Here is a 17,093-nt window from a genome sequence, read left to right as displayed (position 1 = left end):
ACTGTGTTTAGGCCACAGGAAGCAAGGTGAGATCTGAGAGACTTTTTCTTTTTTTTAATAGATAGAATTAAAAACATGAAATTCGTGATTTTCTTACTTGCTGAAACATTACCTTGGTGTTTTTCACCATTCCTCCACCTTCCCCATCCATCGCAGCCGCGTCCTGCTCGATGGCAAAGCACGGGGAGGACAAAGTCACCTCCCAGCCTGGGGAGCATCTCCCCTCTCTGCTTGAGGCTGATCCACCGTGCGGCTGCCAAAGCAAATCCTGGATTGGCAGTGCCAGTTCCCTCGTTGCCCGGATTGGCAGTGCCAGTTCCCTCGTTACCCAATTCCCGTTTCCTTCCCAGAAGCAGCGTGCTTGGCTCAGTCCCGCTCGCAGCGCTTCCCGGTGCCGTGCCCAGCTTCTGCCTGAGCGCTGGGTCTGGGATGGCGTTTTCCTGCCCTGCAGATGCCGAATTCCATGCTCTGTCCCAGCTTTGCTTGTAGAAAAAATCTTACTTGCATTCGGGTAAAGTTGTCTGTGCCCGGGTTTAGCAGAGGATGTTCTCTTGAAGTTAAAGGACATAAGAACTAAAGGTGTACTGGGGCAAGTTCCCAAATTACTCATCCGATCCCTGCAGGGGAGACATTAAGGGATGGTCTTGTAAAACCTAAAAGCCATCCTTCAGCCTGGCTGGGGGCAGCTTCTCTGCTTTGTGCCTCACGATGCAGACCGGGGAAGGAGCCCCAGGACCACCGCTGCTGGGCTGGCTCCAGCCATTCCCCCGGGAAGGGATTTCTGGCTGTGCAGCCCCCTCGCTCTGGATGAAGTGCGGGGGTTTGAGAGCAAGCGAGAAGCGGAAGGTCTCAGCAGCGTATGCAAATGTCCAAATTCTCCCCGAGCAGCCACCCATGCGGTATGCAGGATGAATCATGTCCTAACGGAGCGCATTCCTGCTACTCTGGAGGGCTTCGCAGATGTGTTCCAGGTCACCCTGGGCGAGAAAAACCACACACAGCCACGGTTCCTTCTTGCTGGCAGCCTGTGCGGAGACGGAGAAAGGGGGGACAGGACCCTCCTGGCTCCCTGAGAGCCCCTGCCTTTCACACAGGGCCTGGGAATGCTGGAGGGAAGAAGGGGGGCTGCCGAGGCAGTAGCTGGGATGGAGCTGACAGTAGGAAGGCTCGGGGAGATTGGTGGTTTCTCTTGATCTAGCAGGGAGACAAGCTGGGAAAGGAGACAATGCTGGAAGACAGCACTTAGAGTCCTCTATATTTGTCTTGATTTTTCCCTGGTGCCAGATCAGAAGGGGATTTTGCTGCTCCAAGAGGCAGAGGTCAGGTCAGTGAAACAAGATTTTAATACGAATACTCACAGCTTGGAAAGCAGAGGTCTCCTTCCAGGCTGCATCCTCTGTTGTGGTGATCTCTGGCTGCAGAAAACTCTGGGCTGGAATCTTAGGCCGGTATATGGATATAGATCACATTTTTAATATAAAAATACATTTTAGAAGGAAAATGATTCCCAGAAACAGGAATTCATCTGCCAAGCAACGTGCACATAACCGATTTCACACTTAGAGGTGCCAGAAAGTTCAGGAATGAGACCAGCAATAAAAAACCAACACACGTGTGAAAAACCTCCAGCATTAAAGCCAGATTCAATAAAAATAGCACCTAGTTTATGTGCTACAGAAGCTGGCACCGGCCTGCAAAAGCTGAAGGAAAGAGATAAAATGTTCAGAAGTTGCCTTGCAGTCCAGAGGAACGGAGCAGCCCTGGAGCACTGCTGATGGTTACTCAATAACCCACGCACAATATTCTCCTGTGTAAGTGCTTCAATTCCTCACCCCGCTACTTCTCGGGCACAGAGACACAATTTGCAACCCTCGCGGCTGATCAATAAGCTTTGTTGTGGCAGCCAGAGCGCTTTGCCGCAGACTTTACCTTGCGAGAGCACTCGCGGAGCGTTACACCGCATCTCCCTCCCAGGCTGGCAGGCGGCGATTCGGCGCTGAGGGTACACACTGCCCGCAGCTGTAAACGCAGCCCCTCCCCGGAGGCTTACAGGGCCCAGAAATAAAAGCAGGCTGGGAGGAGGGAGGAGAGGAGCGAGGTGATGTTCCCGGGGCGGTGCAGGCGGAGGCTGGCGCGGGCAGGTCGCAAAGCCAGGTCTCTGACTCCCCCTGTTGCTTTGCCCACTGGCTCACCTCCCCGGCAGCCCAGTCCCGCTTGGATGCCACCTCCCTTGAGAGCAACAAGAGGAGTTGGGTGCTGGCACCCAAGCTGAGCTCGTTTCTTTCATTTGTTTATTTATTTTTTTATCATTTTTTATCATTTTATTGATTTATTTTTACAGCCACCTTCCCATGCCGACCAATAGCTCTGTTGATAACTAGGCTGGCCCCGGACCAGCATTCCCTTGAGCTTCCAAGCACTCAGCCTCCAAAAAACTGTTCCTGCCTGGACCATCAGCTCAGGGGGATGCACATGCAGGCCCTGGGGGACTCCAGAGCCACCCACCTCCAGGTCAAGGCAATCTGAGAAAGGTTTGACTCATCTCCCGTCAAGTCCAAGGAGCTGAGGGGGAGAAATGCTCAGGGGCATGAGGGAGGGTTAGTCCAGAGCCTGAGCTGTGCATGCTCCTGCATGTCCTGTGTCAGTGGTTTCTTAAAAGAATACATTCAGAACAAATGACAATAAAATGTCACTCATGTCCTAGGGAGATGCTGGGGATTTTGCTCTTTGCTGCTGCTTAATAAAACCAAGGCAGGCCAGGGGATCAGAAGGCAGTTCTAAAAGGCGGCACTCAATATGATCCCAAGCACATCCACAATGCACATACAAGCATTGTATATACAAATATACAAACTGTATATACAATTTTATGTATAAATTTTCTGTATTAAAAAAACACTATCTGTTGTGTTGTATGCAGGTGGAAGTGAGCACTGAGCGGATTAAGACTAAAAAAAAATCTTTATTTTGAGGTCCACTGTGGAATCGTGCAAGAGGTGCAGCCTCTTCTCCCTCTTGCAGGTGACAAATATTAGAGCCCCGTCCCAAAACTCCACAGACAGGTTTGGATTTCTGAGCTGCTGCTGTCAGCCATGCTGTCCCCTTGCTCAGAGCCTGTGGCACAAGGGCAGCAGGGGCTGACTGCCCTGTCAGTGCTGTTCTTGCAGGGGAGGCAGACTCAGTATCAGTAAGAGAGAGAGCTGCAGACTCTAGGGAAGTGACACCACCTGCATGTGGAGGGATTTAGGCACATCCCACCCCTGTGTGGGGAGTCACATCAGCTTCTGAGGGCTGCTACAGCACTTCTCCTCCTCTTTCCTACTAATGCAGTGCTGTTCCCCCCCAGAGCTTCAAAACACTGAGGTGTTTTTACTTCTTACATCACCCTCAGGGTTTGGTGCCCCCCAGCTTTGCCAAGAAAGCGATGAACTCCAGGGCAGAGAAGCAGGACTCACTTTTACACATCCGCCCACAAGGACAAGGACTGGGTGCAAGATCACAGCAGGCCCAGCCTCCAGGTCATTTTTTTTTCTTGTGACCGCCCCAGGACCCGCCAGATAAATTCCAAAGGAGGTGTTTAAGGGTTGCTCTCATTTGCCATCTTCCCCTCAGCCCTGCAGACCTCTTGATACGAGGTGGGACCCAGGACTTCCAAAAACAGCGGTACCTGGCAGCAGGCTGCTGATAGCAGCCTATTTCGAGGTCTGGCTTTATCAGGGAGGGCCTGGAAGTGCTCCCAGGAGCTCAGGACACACTGCACATTCCAGGCACAGTTGCCTTGCACTGACCAGCAGTGCTGCAGGAGGCCTGGTCCCAGGACAGAGATCACACAGCGCCAGCCAGCCCTCCGTGGCTCCAGGACATCTGGCACCTCCTGCTGCAGGTCTCAGTAAACCCCTTCTGGCCTCAGTTTCCTGTAGCTGTTTTGGGGGGTTTTCTTGTGCAAAACAAAGCAGAGTGAACCTGAGCCTCAAGCCAGGAGAGCTTCCTCCCGTTCCTTTGGAATGAAACCACTTGACCCGTTGCTCACAGTCTGTGCTTGTTACCCAGCAATGGCAGCAAGCACTGGTCACCTGTACATGGGGAGAACTGCTCCTGTTCCTCCCAGATTTCTTCACCAATACCTGAATCCTTTTCACTTTTTCACTTATGTTTTGGATCAGTTTGGGTTAGGAAAGCAAGTATTGCTTCAGGTGAATGATGCTTATGAAAAACAAGAAATAGTCATTTGCTGGTGACCTGGGGACCAGACCCTGAGATTAAAGAACAGGGTAGAGCCTACTTCCCTTCAGCTCTTAACTATTCTCAATTATTAGGGTCTTTTTAGGAGCCAGAATAAATGAATGTGAAATAAGCAGCTGTTTTGAACATACTCATAACACTGGAAAGCAGTAAGACTGTACCTAATCCCAAAACCAGACAGCACTCCTGCTTAGGTTTTACCAGAGCCAAGTCCAGTGGAAGAAATACCTCCTGTCCTGCAAGCTCTACTTCCAGCACAAGATCCCACATTTCAGGATCCAGGACTCCACCCTGTGAAACTTGTGCAGGATCACCAGTTTTTCTGTATTTTATAAACACACCCTCTTCCAACATCCGAGATGTCCTTGCAAACAAAGCCTGAAGCCGCCCAGAGTAGAAACACGTGATCAAGAGATCGTGGTATTTTGGCCTGGAAGCACAAGACAATCACCATTTCAGAACAATTTCCCATCCACCCTGCAGAGAACTTGCCCAGATCGCATTTCCCCAGTTCACCAGGGCATGGAACAGCACCAAAGGCTGGCAGATGCCAAGCTGTGTCACATCTGATGGCTCTTCCCTTTCCAAGCACAGTATCATGTCATCAAAGGCAACGAGGCTGGCACGACATAATTTGAGAATCCCACTTTATAGCCAGTAGAAATCGAATCCCAGCAAGTCTGTTAGTGATGATATATTCCAGGTAACGCAGCCTTGAAACCTCCTGGCCCCGAGTCTCAGTCTTATACTTAAGCAAAGCTCTGATTTGTCAACTTTCACAATTTATGGGCTTTGGAATACTCAGTAGATGGTGAGAGAGGGGAAGTAGGCGAAGGGGTTACGGCCACAACTTCCTGTTCAACTTCATTCTTAAGTTCCTGGTTTTAAAATACAGAAATAAATTTGGAGATACTGATGGTCTCCAAGCCAGACTACATATAAATTTGGGTATATCACATCTATTTAGCTATCTATCTGCATTTTATCTCAAATCTGGTGCTGCCTCATGCTCTCCAAGCCTTTGGGTCTGATAGCACTGTGTGCAACAAGATGCCAGGAAAATAAACGAAGGTATAAAATAGGTGCCCTTTTGGAAATAAAATTAATAAATGGTCTACAAATTCAAGAGAATATTTGTCAAAGCTGCCTCTGGGCCCAAATTTCCATAAACTTAAAATTAAGCTTCTGAAATAATTTTCTAGACTATTGCAGTATAATCAGTAAAGCTAATAGCTGATTAAAAAGAAAAAAAAAAAAAAAAAAACCCTCAGTATAACTCAAGTTAGAGACACATTTCACTGACCAAAAAACAACTCCCCAAAACCAGCATACAAATGCGTTTCCTAAAATCTGCTCTGTAAAAGCAGCTCTGTTTTCGAGGAATTCAAGCAAATTCATTCTACATCCCTGTATAACACAGGCAGGATTTCCAGAGCATCCTGCTGCTGGCAGCTCTCGAGGCTGGCAGCACAGAGCATTCCATGGCAGGTTTCTGGAGAGCCCAGCTCCACACCACACCTCAGCACATGTCTGCACACAAACTGCATTTTGGTGTATCCATAATTGTCACAAAGTAAATGGCTCCTGGTTGTGACAAATGGTTTTCAGCTCAGTTATCACCCATAGCAAGGACCAGAGGAACCTTCAAGGGCTGTGGGAAAGGAGGCAGAAAAGGGAGAGAAACCTTCCTGATGTGCCTTGTATTAACTGCCACCCTCATCCCTGGCCCAGGAAAAATCCGAATTGTTTGTTCTCCCAGACAAACCAAATCAATTTTGGGGATTTTTATTTGTTGTAAGCTAACAAGGTGTTGCAAGAAGAAAAATCACTGGGCTGCTCAGCTCACGCTGCTTCTTAAAGCTCTGGCCTAAACCAGAAATCTGAAAGGCTAATGGTGGTCTTCCTTCAGTCCTGACTATAATGGGTGTTAAAGTGTTCCAAATACTTATATTTTTGCGTAATAACAGGAAGCACAGAGAGAAAGATGAGTTATGCTCTATTTTTCAAGCCCTACTCAGAGGCAGCTTGAACAGTAACTATCCCAAGGTTAGTTGATGTTAACCACTGGGAACCAAAACTCCAGCCCCTGAATATCTGGATTTCCGTCTCCTCATCAGTACAACAACACTAACAGCAATTCCCTCCTCCATGGCAAGAGATACAGCCAGGCTGGGGTTCTCCCATCCGGAATGGCGCAGTCAAAATACTGAGGCCAGGCCCTACTGATCAAACTATTTATTTATATGAAACATCTATTTAAATGTATCGAATATATTTACATTATTATATAATTCCATATGTAATGTTTGTTTATATTATATCATCTAAATGTATTGTTTGATATTCTATATACATAATATATATAATGGATTGTTGGATGCCGTGAAACTTTCCGCTTACACAGACGACTGCTCAGAACTGTCCTGGGTGCTCCATCCCTCCCCAAGCTGTGCCAATGCCTCCCACCTCCCGCACACTGGTACCAGGAGCAGGGCACAGCGATAGAACCCTGCCCTTCCCTTTGGGGAGCCCTTTGCCTCCCCACTTCAGCAACATTTGACCAGTTCTGGTCCTCTTCAGTCCACGTACAGAGGAGGAAAAGTTATTTTTCAGAGAGACATAGAAAGGTTTGGTTTGGAAGGGACCTTAGAGCTCATCCCATAGATGGGGACACTTTCCACCAGACCAGGTTGCTGCAAGCCCCATCCAGCCTGGCCTGGAACACTGCCACGGATGAAGCAGCCACAGCTCCTCATTTCATTTGAGGCAGGAGGACAACTCCTCTGCAGTGGTGATGCAGCCAAGGCTGGATGCTGCTTTAGCTCCTGGCAGTGCATTTTAAAGAGCCATTCCTTAAACAAACTGCTCCTTTCATTGTCTGCCTCCCAAATCCACCAGCACAGCTCTGCATCCTCTAACACTGTTCCCCTCCTGGGCTCCCAGTGGGTGTCACTGACCCACCCAACAGAGCTGTCACAACTTCTCTGAGCTGCCACTTCTACCAGCAAACAGATCACACTCACAAATCACTGCCTGGAAAGTCCGTGTGGTATGTGGCTTAATTTTCTTTTCCATAATATGAAATCCAATCTGAAATGCACAGATTAGTTTACTAATCTGTGTAAATCCTATTAATAGCACTTACGCTGCTGTGCTCCCATTCACATTCGGACAAATCTGCTTGGACTGCCTTGGTTTCCCCTCATCTCCTGCAAGATCTTCACACCTGGTTGCAGTCACGTCTTCACAAAATAACCGGCCACAAATGGAAACTTGCGCTTTGCAGCCATCTCTCGTATTTTAATTCGTGTCCCATGGTCCATCGTGTTCTGGATCAAAGCATTAGTGCTGTAAATCACCATGGTGCCATCGAAGCTAAAGGGATTATACAAAGGATCACACAGCTCCAGTAGGGAAGGGCAGAGCTTGTACCCTCCTCTCCCCCAGCATCGCCGGCTCTGTGCCTGCTCTGGTTGCATCCTGTCCCTCACAGCTCCATTGGCACCCCAGGGACTCCATCCTGCCCTGGCACCTGGCCCAAAACTGGCCCAAACACCAGCAAAGGACCTGCTTGCAGGGAGGAGGTGATGGATCATCTCTGGAGCCACTGGATGTGTTCACTGCAGCCCTACACAGATCCCCTGTGGGTTTAGGGTGGCACACCTGGCACCTGGGCTCGTGCCTGCCAGAGGAGCTGGCAGCTGGCTGGGCTCCAATCCCCCGAGCTCAGTGCAGGCTCTCAAAGAGAACACAGCCTCTCTTCTGCTGCAGAATAAACCATCCTCTGTTTGAAACATCCATATTTACTTCTCCTGTCGGGGGCTCCAGTGGCTCCCTGTGTCACAGTCACGGTGGGAGGGGTCAGAACCAGGAGAGGAGGAGAGAAAGGCTTGCACACCTGGCTTCGACCCCCTAATCAAGCTGTGCACTAATTAGCTAATCCACCTCCACGCTGCTGTCCCCTGCGCGTTTCACGGCTGTCCTGAAGTCCTTGTAACCCAGCACCTTCCTCAGCCCCCTGCAGAGCCAGGGCCACGCTGTTCCCTTGAGCTGAGCACTCCTTGCCCTCGGGCCAGGCTGGAATCTGTCAAACCCAGCCCTTGGGAAGGGCTCTGAGCTGCTGTCACTCCTGACTTGTGCCCTTGCACCCTCCCAGCACCTGCTGACACATTCCACTCCATCTCCAGGCAGGAGAGCGTGGATGCAGGACAGGAAGATGCCCTGCCAGGAAAGAAGCTCCCCAGAATTTACCAGATAGAAGGTTTTAATGGAGAGCAGAACGTGGAAACTCTCAGGTGATGAAGAGAAAAAGATCCACTCTAGCTCGTCAAAAGGAAAGGATTTGAGTTAAAGCTGCTTTTACACAAGTTCACAGTAGGACAAAACCACGCCTGGCCTCCCTGCCAAGGGATCCCTGCTCCTTGTATGAGCCTGTTGGCTGCATGATCCCCATCATCCTGCTCTCCCCAATTCCCAGGGCCAAGCTCTGAAGTGCTTTCACTAACCTCAATAAAAAGGCCAGGCCTACAGCGCCAAGACAATTCCAGCACAGCCCTGGGTACAGTTCCAACGTCTTTTCTACCAGAATGTGAAACAAATTATTGGCATCGAAGATCTGTGGCTCTTCCCTTTCCTTCCCTACAGCTGGACTGCCTCTACCACCCATCCAAAAGCATATGGATTTTCTCTCATTGCTGTAGAAACTTTTTAAGGTCAATAATGCTCCACTCTCTCCTAGTTTCCCCTAAAATGCTCTCAAAGTTGTAATTACCTGAATAATTGCTGGTGGTTTACTTGAGTGTTAGCTCAGGAGTTGTTTGTTATACCTCAGTCTTGTGGAAGAAATATTTTAAAAGCGTTACCCACACTGATGAAATTTTCCCCAAATTCTCTTCTACAAGGGGTTCTTACTTGTTACCTGTGTTAAAGCTTGCCTGTGAAACAGCTGTTTGTTTAGAGAACCTTTAATCTCTTGGTAAGGGTGCCAGTTATGAGATATTAAAATGCCACAGAGGGGGAAAAAAAGAAAAAAAAAAGGAGGGGGGGGGGAAAGGATGGGGGGGGGAAAAAGAGGAATTTTTAGAGTGAGAGAGACAACCAGCCAAATACAATATGTGGCCAGACAGAATCAGAAGTGCTGGCTGAAGAACAAACCCAAGAGGCATCAGAAAAACCTCCCCAGCCACGGTGGTAATGGTTCACCAGCAAAAGGAATGTACAAAACAGAATGGGGGAAAGTTTTTCCCCTTCCTCCTCCTCTGCCTTGCCCCCAAAAGCCCATCTGACACGGCTGACGCAAATGTGCCCCTTGGGAAGGACAAACAGGCACTGGCTGGACAGGAATTCTGCCTTTGGTGTCCTGCCTGCCCCACCCTCTGCAGGCGGCCCTTAGGAAAAGCGGTGTTTAAAATACTAAAGGGTGACATAAGAGAAGGGGAACAGCCCATCTTTGTACTTCCACAGGGCTCCTGTGTGAAAGGAGTGGGATTTCTGTCGCTCTTGCTGCAGGGCATCACACGTGCTGGAGACCTCGTCCCAACATCAAGCTCCTGTGTGCTCACAGCCAGCCTGTGCTCGCTTTCCCAGCTCTTTCCTCTTGGATGTGGCTCTAGGGGACAGTCACCGTCCCTGTCTCACCCTGCCTTCACTGCACAGAGCTTGGCCTGCAAAGAGTTCCCTGTCCTGATGTCAAAGCCTGCGCCGTGCCCATCATCAGCTGGGACTCAGCACACCCTGCAAGAGCCCCTCCGGTTTTCTGCACCCAAGGAGCTCTTAATTCACCTTCTCCCCCATGCTGCTCACAGTTCTTGAATGATCATGCAGGAGAGCTCAGCTCTGCCAGGAAGGTACGTCCAAAATGTGAACTTAACTCACAGCTGCTCTTCAAACCCTGCCCAGGGACACACTTATGAGCTCTGGTTGCTCGTTCTCAGGCACTCTCAGAGCTTTCTGCCCCTGCCTGTCCCCAGGACAAAGGTTTCTGCCTCTCTGTGGTCTTGGCAGAGGCAGTGATGGGTCCCCTCCATGCTCATTGCGGAGTTCAACCTGCTGCACTCTGCCAGGAGTGCCTGACTTCAGCCTGACTTCAGCCAGGACATCAAATCACAAATGTGGTCACAAAGGGTCCTGCTACAGGGGGGGGCACAAAGTTCTGTTGGAAGGATAAGGTGGATAAGCAAGAGAAGTCACCTCTGAAACCTCCTGAAAGCTAAAATCCTAGATAAACCTTTGCAGCCTGGCCCATCCCAGCTTTTGGCTTCAGAAATTCAGAGTACAATTTCTGCTACAAAACGGCAGTGTTTGATTTCTGGAACTTGCTGCAGCACCTCCTGCTTCCACGCACCAGGATGTCAAGGGAACACTGGCATTGCCTGGTGTAATTGTGCTCTGGGGGCAGCAACAGAAGAATTCTTGTGCAGTTTCCTCCACATCAGCCCTGCAAACCCCTTTTTCACCTCCCTGGACTGTAAGTTTTCTATCACTCCCCTCTAGCTCCAACGCTGAGTTGCTCAGGACCCCATCTTTAGGGAAGCATCACGGTGCTAAAACTCCCTTTCAAATGAATTTTAATGGAAGCATTTGTAATTAGTATTGGAAGCTCTGTAAAGGATCCCAAGTCCTGGCCCTTGGCGTCTCCCAGTCCTTCGTGCACAAACACAAATGAGCTACCAACACGCTCCTCAAAGCTGCATCCTGCAGCTCAGTGATCCCCTTGATGTCTGCATGCTTGGGAAGAAATTATAGGGGTGCCAGCAGCCACGACCACGTTGTCTTGAAAGCTGAGGAATTCTTTGGAAACTGGTTGTGTACAAAAATAATCATAAAAAAACCCCAAATTTTTCATGCTGCCCTCATGCTCAGCCTGACAACTCCTCCAAGCACCCACCTATTACAAGATGATAAAGGTAAGTTTCAACTACCACGACCTTACCTCAAGAGGTGCAACCCCATGTGCATTCACAGGTGTGCTTTGGGAGTTAAGTGGAATTGCTGGAACTCTCTCAGGATTGAAGGAACTTCATTTGAACATGAGAAGAAGGGGAGGGGAGAAAAACAGAGTCAGCAGATTAGACACTGTGATCTGATCTACTTGGGACACAAAGCACATTAGAATAGAACTGAAACTCAAATTTGATGAAGCCATGAGAGAGCAAAGCTCGGTGTGATTAACCTACAAGATTCACAGGCACAAATTACCACAGAGGCCAAGAGCTTGCCCCTGAAAGTGTGGAAATGTATACATTTACACACACACATCTGAGCAGATATATGTGTGTAACTGTGTTCTCTCAGGGCTGAAAAGGACTTGACAGCACCGTTCAGTCTTTCCCCCAGCTCCAAGACAAGATCAAATAGATGTCGGTGTTTTCTGGCAGATGTTTGTCTAGACCTGTTTTCAAACAGAGAATCTCCCACCGCCCCAGGCAATTTATTCCAACACTTCCTTTTCTTCTTTGGCCTCATACACACGCACAGGTATCTTTATCTCAGAAGGTGAGGAGCAGCCTCTGATGACTTGCACATCAAAAGGCTTTGTGAAGTCATCTCCCATGGCAAGACCTTTCTTGTGAATGACGTGGGAGACCAAAAAATCCCATCGTGACCTGAGGTGACAGGCTGGGCTTGGGGGACCAGCAGATGGGGCAAGGGGGGCAAATGGCAAAGGAGGGGGAAATTCAGCCTTTTCCTTATTAACCTGTCAGATTTGTCTGCTGATAAGAGAGAGCAACTTTGCACACTCCATTTTTAGACTCGAACGTTAAGTTCCTCTCTTTTTTGATAAAATAAATATGCTTTTGGCTGCTTCAGCAGCCACTTCTGAAGAGATGCTGTCCTGTCAAACTTCAGTAAGGTGAAGGAAAGGATGAGGAATGAGGCTGTGCAGCTGGAATATGTGAATGGCAGGATGGAGAGCAGCACTTTTCCAGCCAGGCTGGATATCTATTACCTCCACTTTTGGACTGACAATGCACCAAATGTTTCATTGCCTGGGGCCTTACAAAGCTGACCAGCTTTTATAGCCGAAAGCACTAATGTAGAAAGGCAATTGGGAATTAATTATTTAATGTGCTTCTCATTGGTAGAAAGCTTGCACCCCTCCTGCATCTCAGCTACCATTATACATATGTTGCTTTTCTTCAGACTACAGCGATTAGACAGCAGAGGAAAATGATGGCTAAGTCCTCTTCCCACTTGCAATGAACTCCATTTAAATCAGCAGATTTGCATTCAATAACCAAGGGCACAGTTTAGCCCCATGCTAGGAAAACGTCATTTATGACAAGAACCTTACACACATTGCAGCATCTCCACTTCTAGAAATAAGCCTTCGCATACCTCTGCTCCCAAATTCCCCCTTTGAAAGGCAGAATATTCCTACTGAAAAATGAAAATCCATGCAAGTAGCCCTATTTGTAGGAAATCAGATCAAATCCAGCTCCCTTTAATTTGGCTGTTTGGATGCCTCACTGGAGCAGACAGAAAAGTGCATCCCGAATCCACTGCGTGTTGGTTCAGCTCCAGCTTCTCCCGGATTCTCAAGATAAGCATCTATTTCATTTAGAGCCTTTTTAGTTATGACCTGTGAAGAAGCAAATGTCCTTTTGAAGAGCTCCCTGCAACAGCTGCATGCCAGAGACTCCCGGCCAAGTTACTTGAAGAGCTTAAGGATCATGCCCCACGTATTTAAACAAAACAAAACAAAAAAACCAACCAAACAAACAAAAAAATGAAAAATAAAATTCTGCAGCGGGGCTGAGGAGGGACATGAACTTACCTATCTGTTGTGATACATGGAAAACTGATCACTTCTTCCCTGCAGTCACCACCTCCAGGATCACTCCAGATGAAGCGCCAACAGGATCCTGCTGAAATTCAAAGTAGTGAATTACCCCAGGAATTAATTTATTGCAATGTGTCATATTTTTCCAAACACAAAATATTTTGGGTCTGCTTTTTTTTTTTTTTTTTTTTTTTTGGCCCTTCAGATGAAAGATATACGGTTGTACAGATGTGCTTTCCAAAGATCCAGTGGCATGAAACCTGAAATGCCCCAGCAAGATTCAGGAGCGAGTTTTAATCACCATGGAAGCACGACACTTTTGAAGGTCTATGAAATTATACACCCGGCTCTGAGAAGAGTAAACTTATCCGTCTGGGCAGATCTGCTGATAAACAGAGACGACTCACTTGCTCCTGGAAAGCTGCATTATACGTTGTTTGAAAAAAAAATTAATCAGTTTTTAGAGAGACAGGTTTGTTCTGGGAAGAGGAAGGAGGAAAAAAAACAGCGCTGGGAGAGGCTTGCTGTAAGGGAAAAGGAAAGGCAGCGTGAAAGGATTGCCTGCAAATTCAGGAGGTGGAAGAGATGATGGGCTGAGCATCTCTCAGGGCCAGACAGAGCAAGGCTGGCGACGACAGAGGCATATGGAGACCCACCCAGGGCGCAGACAGACCGGAGGACCCCCAGACCTCGGCTTACGCAAGGTGACCTTTCCCCTCTCTAAAATTTCAAAGCTGGCGTTGCCGGCGCTGAACAGACTGTGTGCCATATGTAACATGACCTCAGCTCCGCTCTGCCAAGCCACTGATGGCATCACTAATGAGAGGTGAAAGGTCCCCTCCTTGCAGCCAGCTCGGAAACCCACCGGGATGGATGGAGGGTGCGGGATGGGCCCCCCCACAACCCCACATTCCCGCACCTGGGTGCCCACTGAGCCGCCGCAGGGACACTCAGCCATCCAAAAGGGTCACGGTGCCTCTTCCCTCGGCCCAGCCGAAACCGGCACAACCCCCCAGCAATGGAAATGTTTGTCCAGCACCCGAATGCAAAGCACAAAGGAGAGCAGAGCCTGGGATGTAAATCCTGTCCCCAACCCAGCTGCCACCCGGCAGCACCTTGCTCCCAGTGCGGATCGTGCCTTGGCCAGGTGGGGAGAAGGATTTGTGCTGGGGGATGGCACGGAGGGAGGAGAACCCTCAAAGTGCCTGCCTCGATCCAGGGAGGACCCAGAATTTAATTTATACTTTTTTCCCAAGTGTTTTTCACGCAAATCATTACAATAATGTATTGCAGGGGGATGGGGAGAAAGAAAGGAAAAAAAAAAAAAAAAAAAAAAAAGGAAAAATAAAAAAAGAACAGCAACAAAAAAGAACAATCACCCTTGCTGCTTTTTTGTTGTTCCTTTTTTAAGTAAGGGGGGTTGGGTTTTTGGTTTTTTTGCTTTTTATTGGGGGGGGGGGAGGTTGTTTGGTTTTTTGGGGGGTTTTTTGTTTTGGTTTTGTTTGTTCATTTGAGTTTGTGGGTGGGGTTTTTTTGATTGTTTTTGTTTGGTTGGTTAGTTGTTTTTTGTTGGTTTGGTTTGGTTTGGTTTTTTTTCAGTTTTCCCTGTGTCCAGCTCCCCCGCCCCCGCCCTAGCCGTCACCTAAGGCAGGGACAGACGGGACCCACCCGCACGGCAGCCCTGAGCTCCCTGCCCACGGGCGGATTTGGGGGCGTGGGCTCACGGAGGGGAACGGCTGGGGTTGGGTGCACACTCGGCCCGTGTGGGGTGACACGCGGGTGGGTGTCACGGCGCGGGTGCTGGCGGGGGCTGCGCTGCCCCGCAGCCCCGGTTCAGCCCCGGCACCCCCGGATCCGGGGGGATCGGCCGGGCTGGAGCCGCCTCCCCCCACGGGGAAGGCGCCCGTGGTTTGTTTCGGTTCTGCGAGCGACTCGTCCCTGGCACATGTGGCACAGCTGAGGTGCAGCGGGGACCCAGCCGCGCCCTCAGTACAAACACCCCACCCGCGACCGCGCTGCTGCCTCCCTACGCAGGGCCAGAGCCCGCTGGGAACAGGCTGGGTTCACCCCTCGCCGCTCTTCTGCCGGGGATTCATTTTTTCCATCGCGTCCTGCGCCGAAAGATTCAATTATTCGTTTCAAATATTAAATATTATTCTGCCCCTCGCTCTCAGAGCACCCCCGTCTCACAGAGGAGCAGACGAAGCTGCCCACGCGTGTTGAGTCGCTCCGGGATTTATCCCGCTGCCGGCAGAGGAATGGCTGCGGAGGGGCAGCTGGGGCGAGTTTTTCTCCCACGGAGGAGCCGCATCCCCAGGGAACATCCTGCCGGCCGCGGGGAAGCAGCGCTCGAACCCGCGGCAGCCCCGCAGCCAAGTTCCTGGTGCAGTATCTTATTAAAAAAAAAAAAAAAAAAAAAAAAAAAAAAAAAAAAAAAAAAATTGAGAAAGAGGCGCGAGTTGCCGCTGACATCCCCTCGTGTTGCGGCAAATGCTGTTACGCCGGGAAGAAGGCAGGAGAACAATGTCGCGGAAAAGCGAATGGCAGCGCCAATGCCGCGCGTCCCTGCGCGCCCGCGGGGGGATCCCAGCGCCCCTTCCCCCCTCGGCGTGGGGATCCCGCTGAGCGGCTTTGGGGCGGCGGGAGCAGCTGACGGAGAGGGGTGGGGGTGTCCCCTGCCGATGGGGGGACCGCAGCTGATGGGGGGAGCCGCGGGTAGCCGGGGGTCGGGGACGCGGACACGCGGGGGGAGAGGCAGCGCGGCCCGGGCAAGGCGAGCCGGCGGGCTTCCGTGCAGAAAAGGAGTTAAACCCCGCCGTCGTGCTTTGATTTAGGAAATGGCTCATCCAATTCAGTTCCAGATTATTCAGGGGCAGGCTGCCTCGCTCGCTCCCTCTCTCCCAGCACCAGCCCAAACATCTTGAAGTAATCAGCAGCTGAGAACGGAGACGTCCCCCTGGCATCTCAGGTTAAAGAAGGAGGTCCAGGAAAATGTGGTAGAGCCATTACAAGAAACCTGAGATGCATTCATCAGAGACTCCAATTGCCATCGCATTAGGATTGATTAGAGACCAGCAGTACCGTAATGACCCGGAAAGCGGGGCATACGGGGATTATTAATATCAGACTTCTCAAAGGGAAAAGAAAAAAAAAAAAAAAAAAAAAAAAAAAAAAAAAGAAAAAGAAAGGAAAAAAAAAGACGAAAAAACGGAGGAAAATAGGGAAGAAGCAGGAAGGGAAATTTAAAAAAAAAAAAAAAAACAAAAAACCCAACCCATCGCGGGGCTGCTGCTTGGATGCAGACTTACCTGAGAACACAGGCACCGGCGAGCCGCACCGACGAGAATGTATCTAACTTCGGGGGGGGGGGGGGGGGGGGGGGGGGGGGGGGGGGGAAGAGAGAAAAAGAAAAAAAAGAAAAAAAATTTAAAAAAGGAAAAAATCACTTCTGGACCCACTGAAATCGCCTGCTCCCATGCACGGCTCCCACAGAGACTCCCAGCGCTGCGGCCAAAGGGCCGGGCGGGCCGTGATCCGGGATTCCCAGCTGGGGGTTCCCCCACCCGGGCCAAAGGACGCCGGTCCCCGGGCTGGCGACAGCAAGGACAAGTTAAAGAGCCACCAAAGAGGAGCAAGGAGACCTCGGTGGCTCCTCTCCCTCTCAGTTCCCTGCGCCAAAACAAATCAGCCCCTCCTGGTCTCGGTTTAAATGTAGCTCACTGGATAATTAACTCCATCTTTCCAGCCCTGCTTTAACTGTTTATTTAGTGTCACCCCGTATTACCATCACTAGCACTTTCCTCTGAACAGGAGGAGCTGGAGGGTTTCGCCTCCGAAAAGGAAATTCTTCGTAGCTTAAAAGAGTCAGCATCCAGGAGGTACATTAGCGAGGGTGGGGGGGCGGGGGGGACGGGAACGGGATCTGGGGGTCCCATAACAAAAACAGGAGGAAATAAAGGTGGAGGTGGGGGGACAGGGGCAGAAAGACGTATCGACCTTCGGAGGAAAAAAAAAAACAAAAAAACAAAAAACAAACGCGTGATCACCTCTAATCCTTTGAAAAATGTCC

At 49.8% G+C, this 17,093-nt stretch overlaps 1 long non-coding RNA gene across 1 annotated transcript; it reads right to left on the bottom strand.

Moving 5' to 3' along the window:
• Positions 1–92: 92 nt before the first annotated feature.
• LOC120754311 (uncharacterized) lies at positions 93–16,381 on the bottom strand. Its single transcript, XR_005701380.2, has 4 exons — positions 16,333–16,381; positions 13,019–13,109; positions 11,174–11,258; positions 93–1,439 (listed from the first exon to the last, which is right to left on the bottom strand). It is a non-coding gene; the product is annotated as an uncharacterized LOC120754311 (long non-coding RNA).
• Between the last annotated feature and the right edge of the window lie 712 nt (positions 16,382–17,093).

The sequence above is a fragment of the Hirundo rustica genome, chromosome 6, assembly GCF_015227805.2.
Source record: "Hirundo rustica isolate bHirRus1 chromosome 6, bHirRus1.pri.v3, whole genome shotgun sequence".
Classification (NCBI taxonomy): Eukaryota; Metazoa; Chordata; class Aves; order Passeriformes; family Hirundinidae; genus Hirundo; species Hirundo rustica.
Note: the sequence above shows the minus strand (reverse complement) of the source record. Positions and strands in the feature narration are given on the sequence as shown.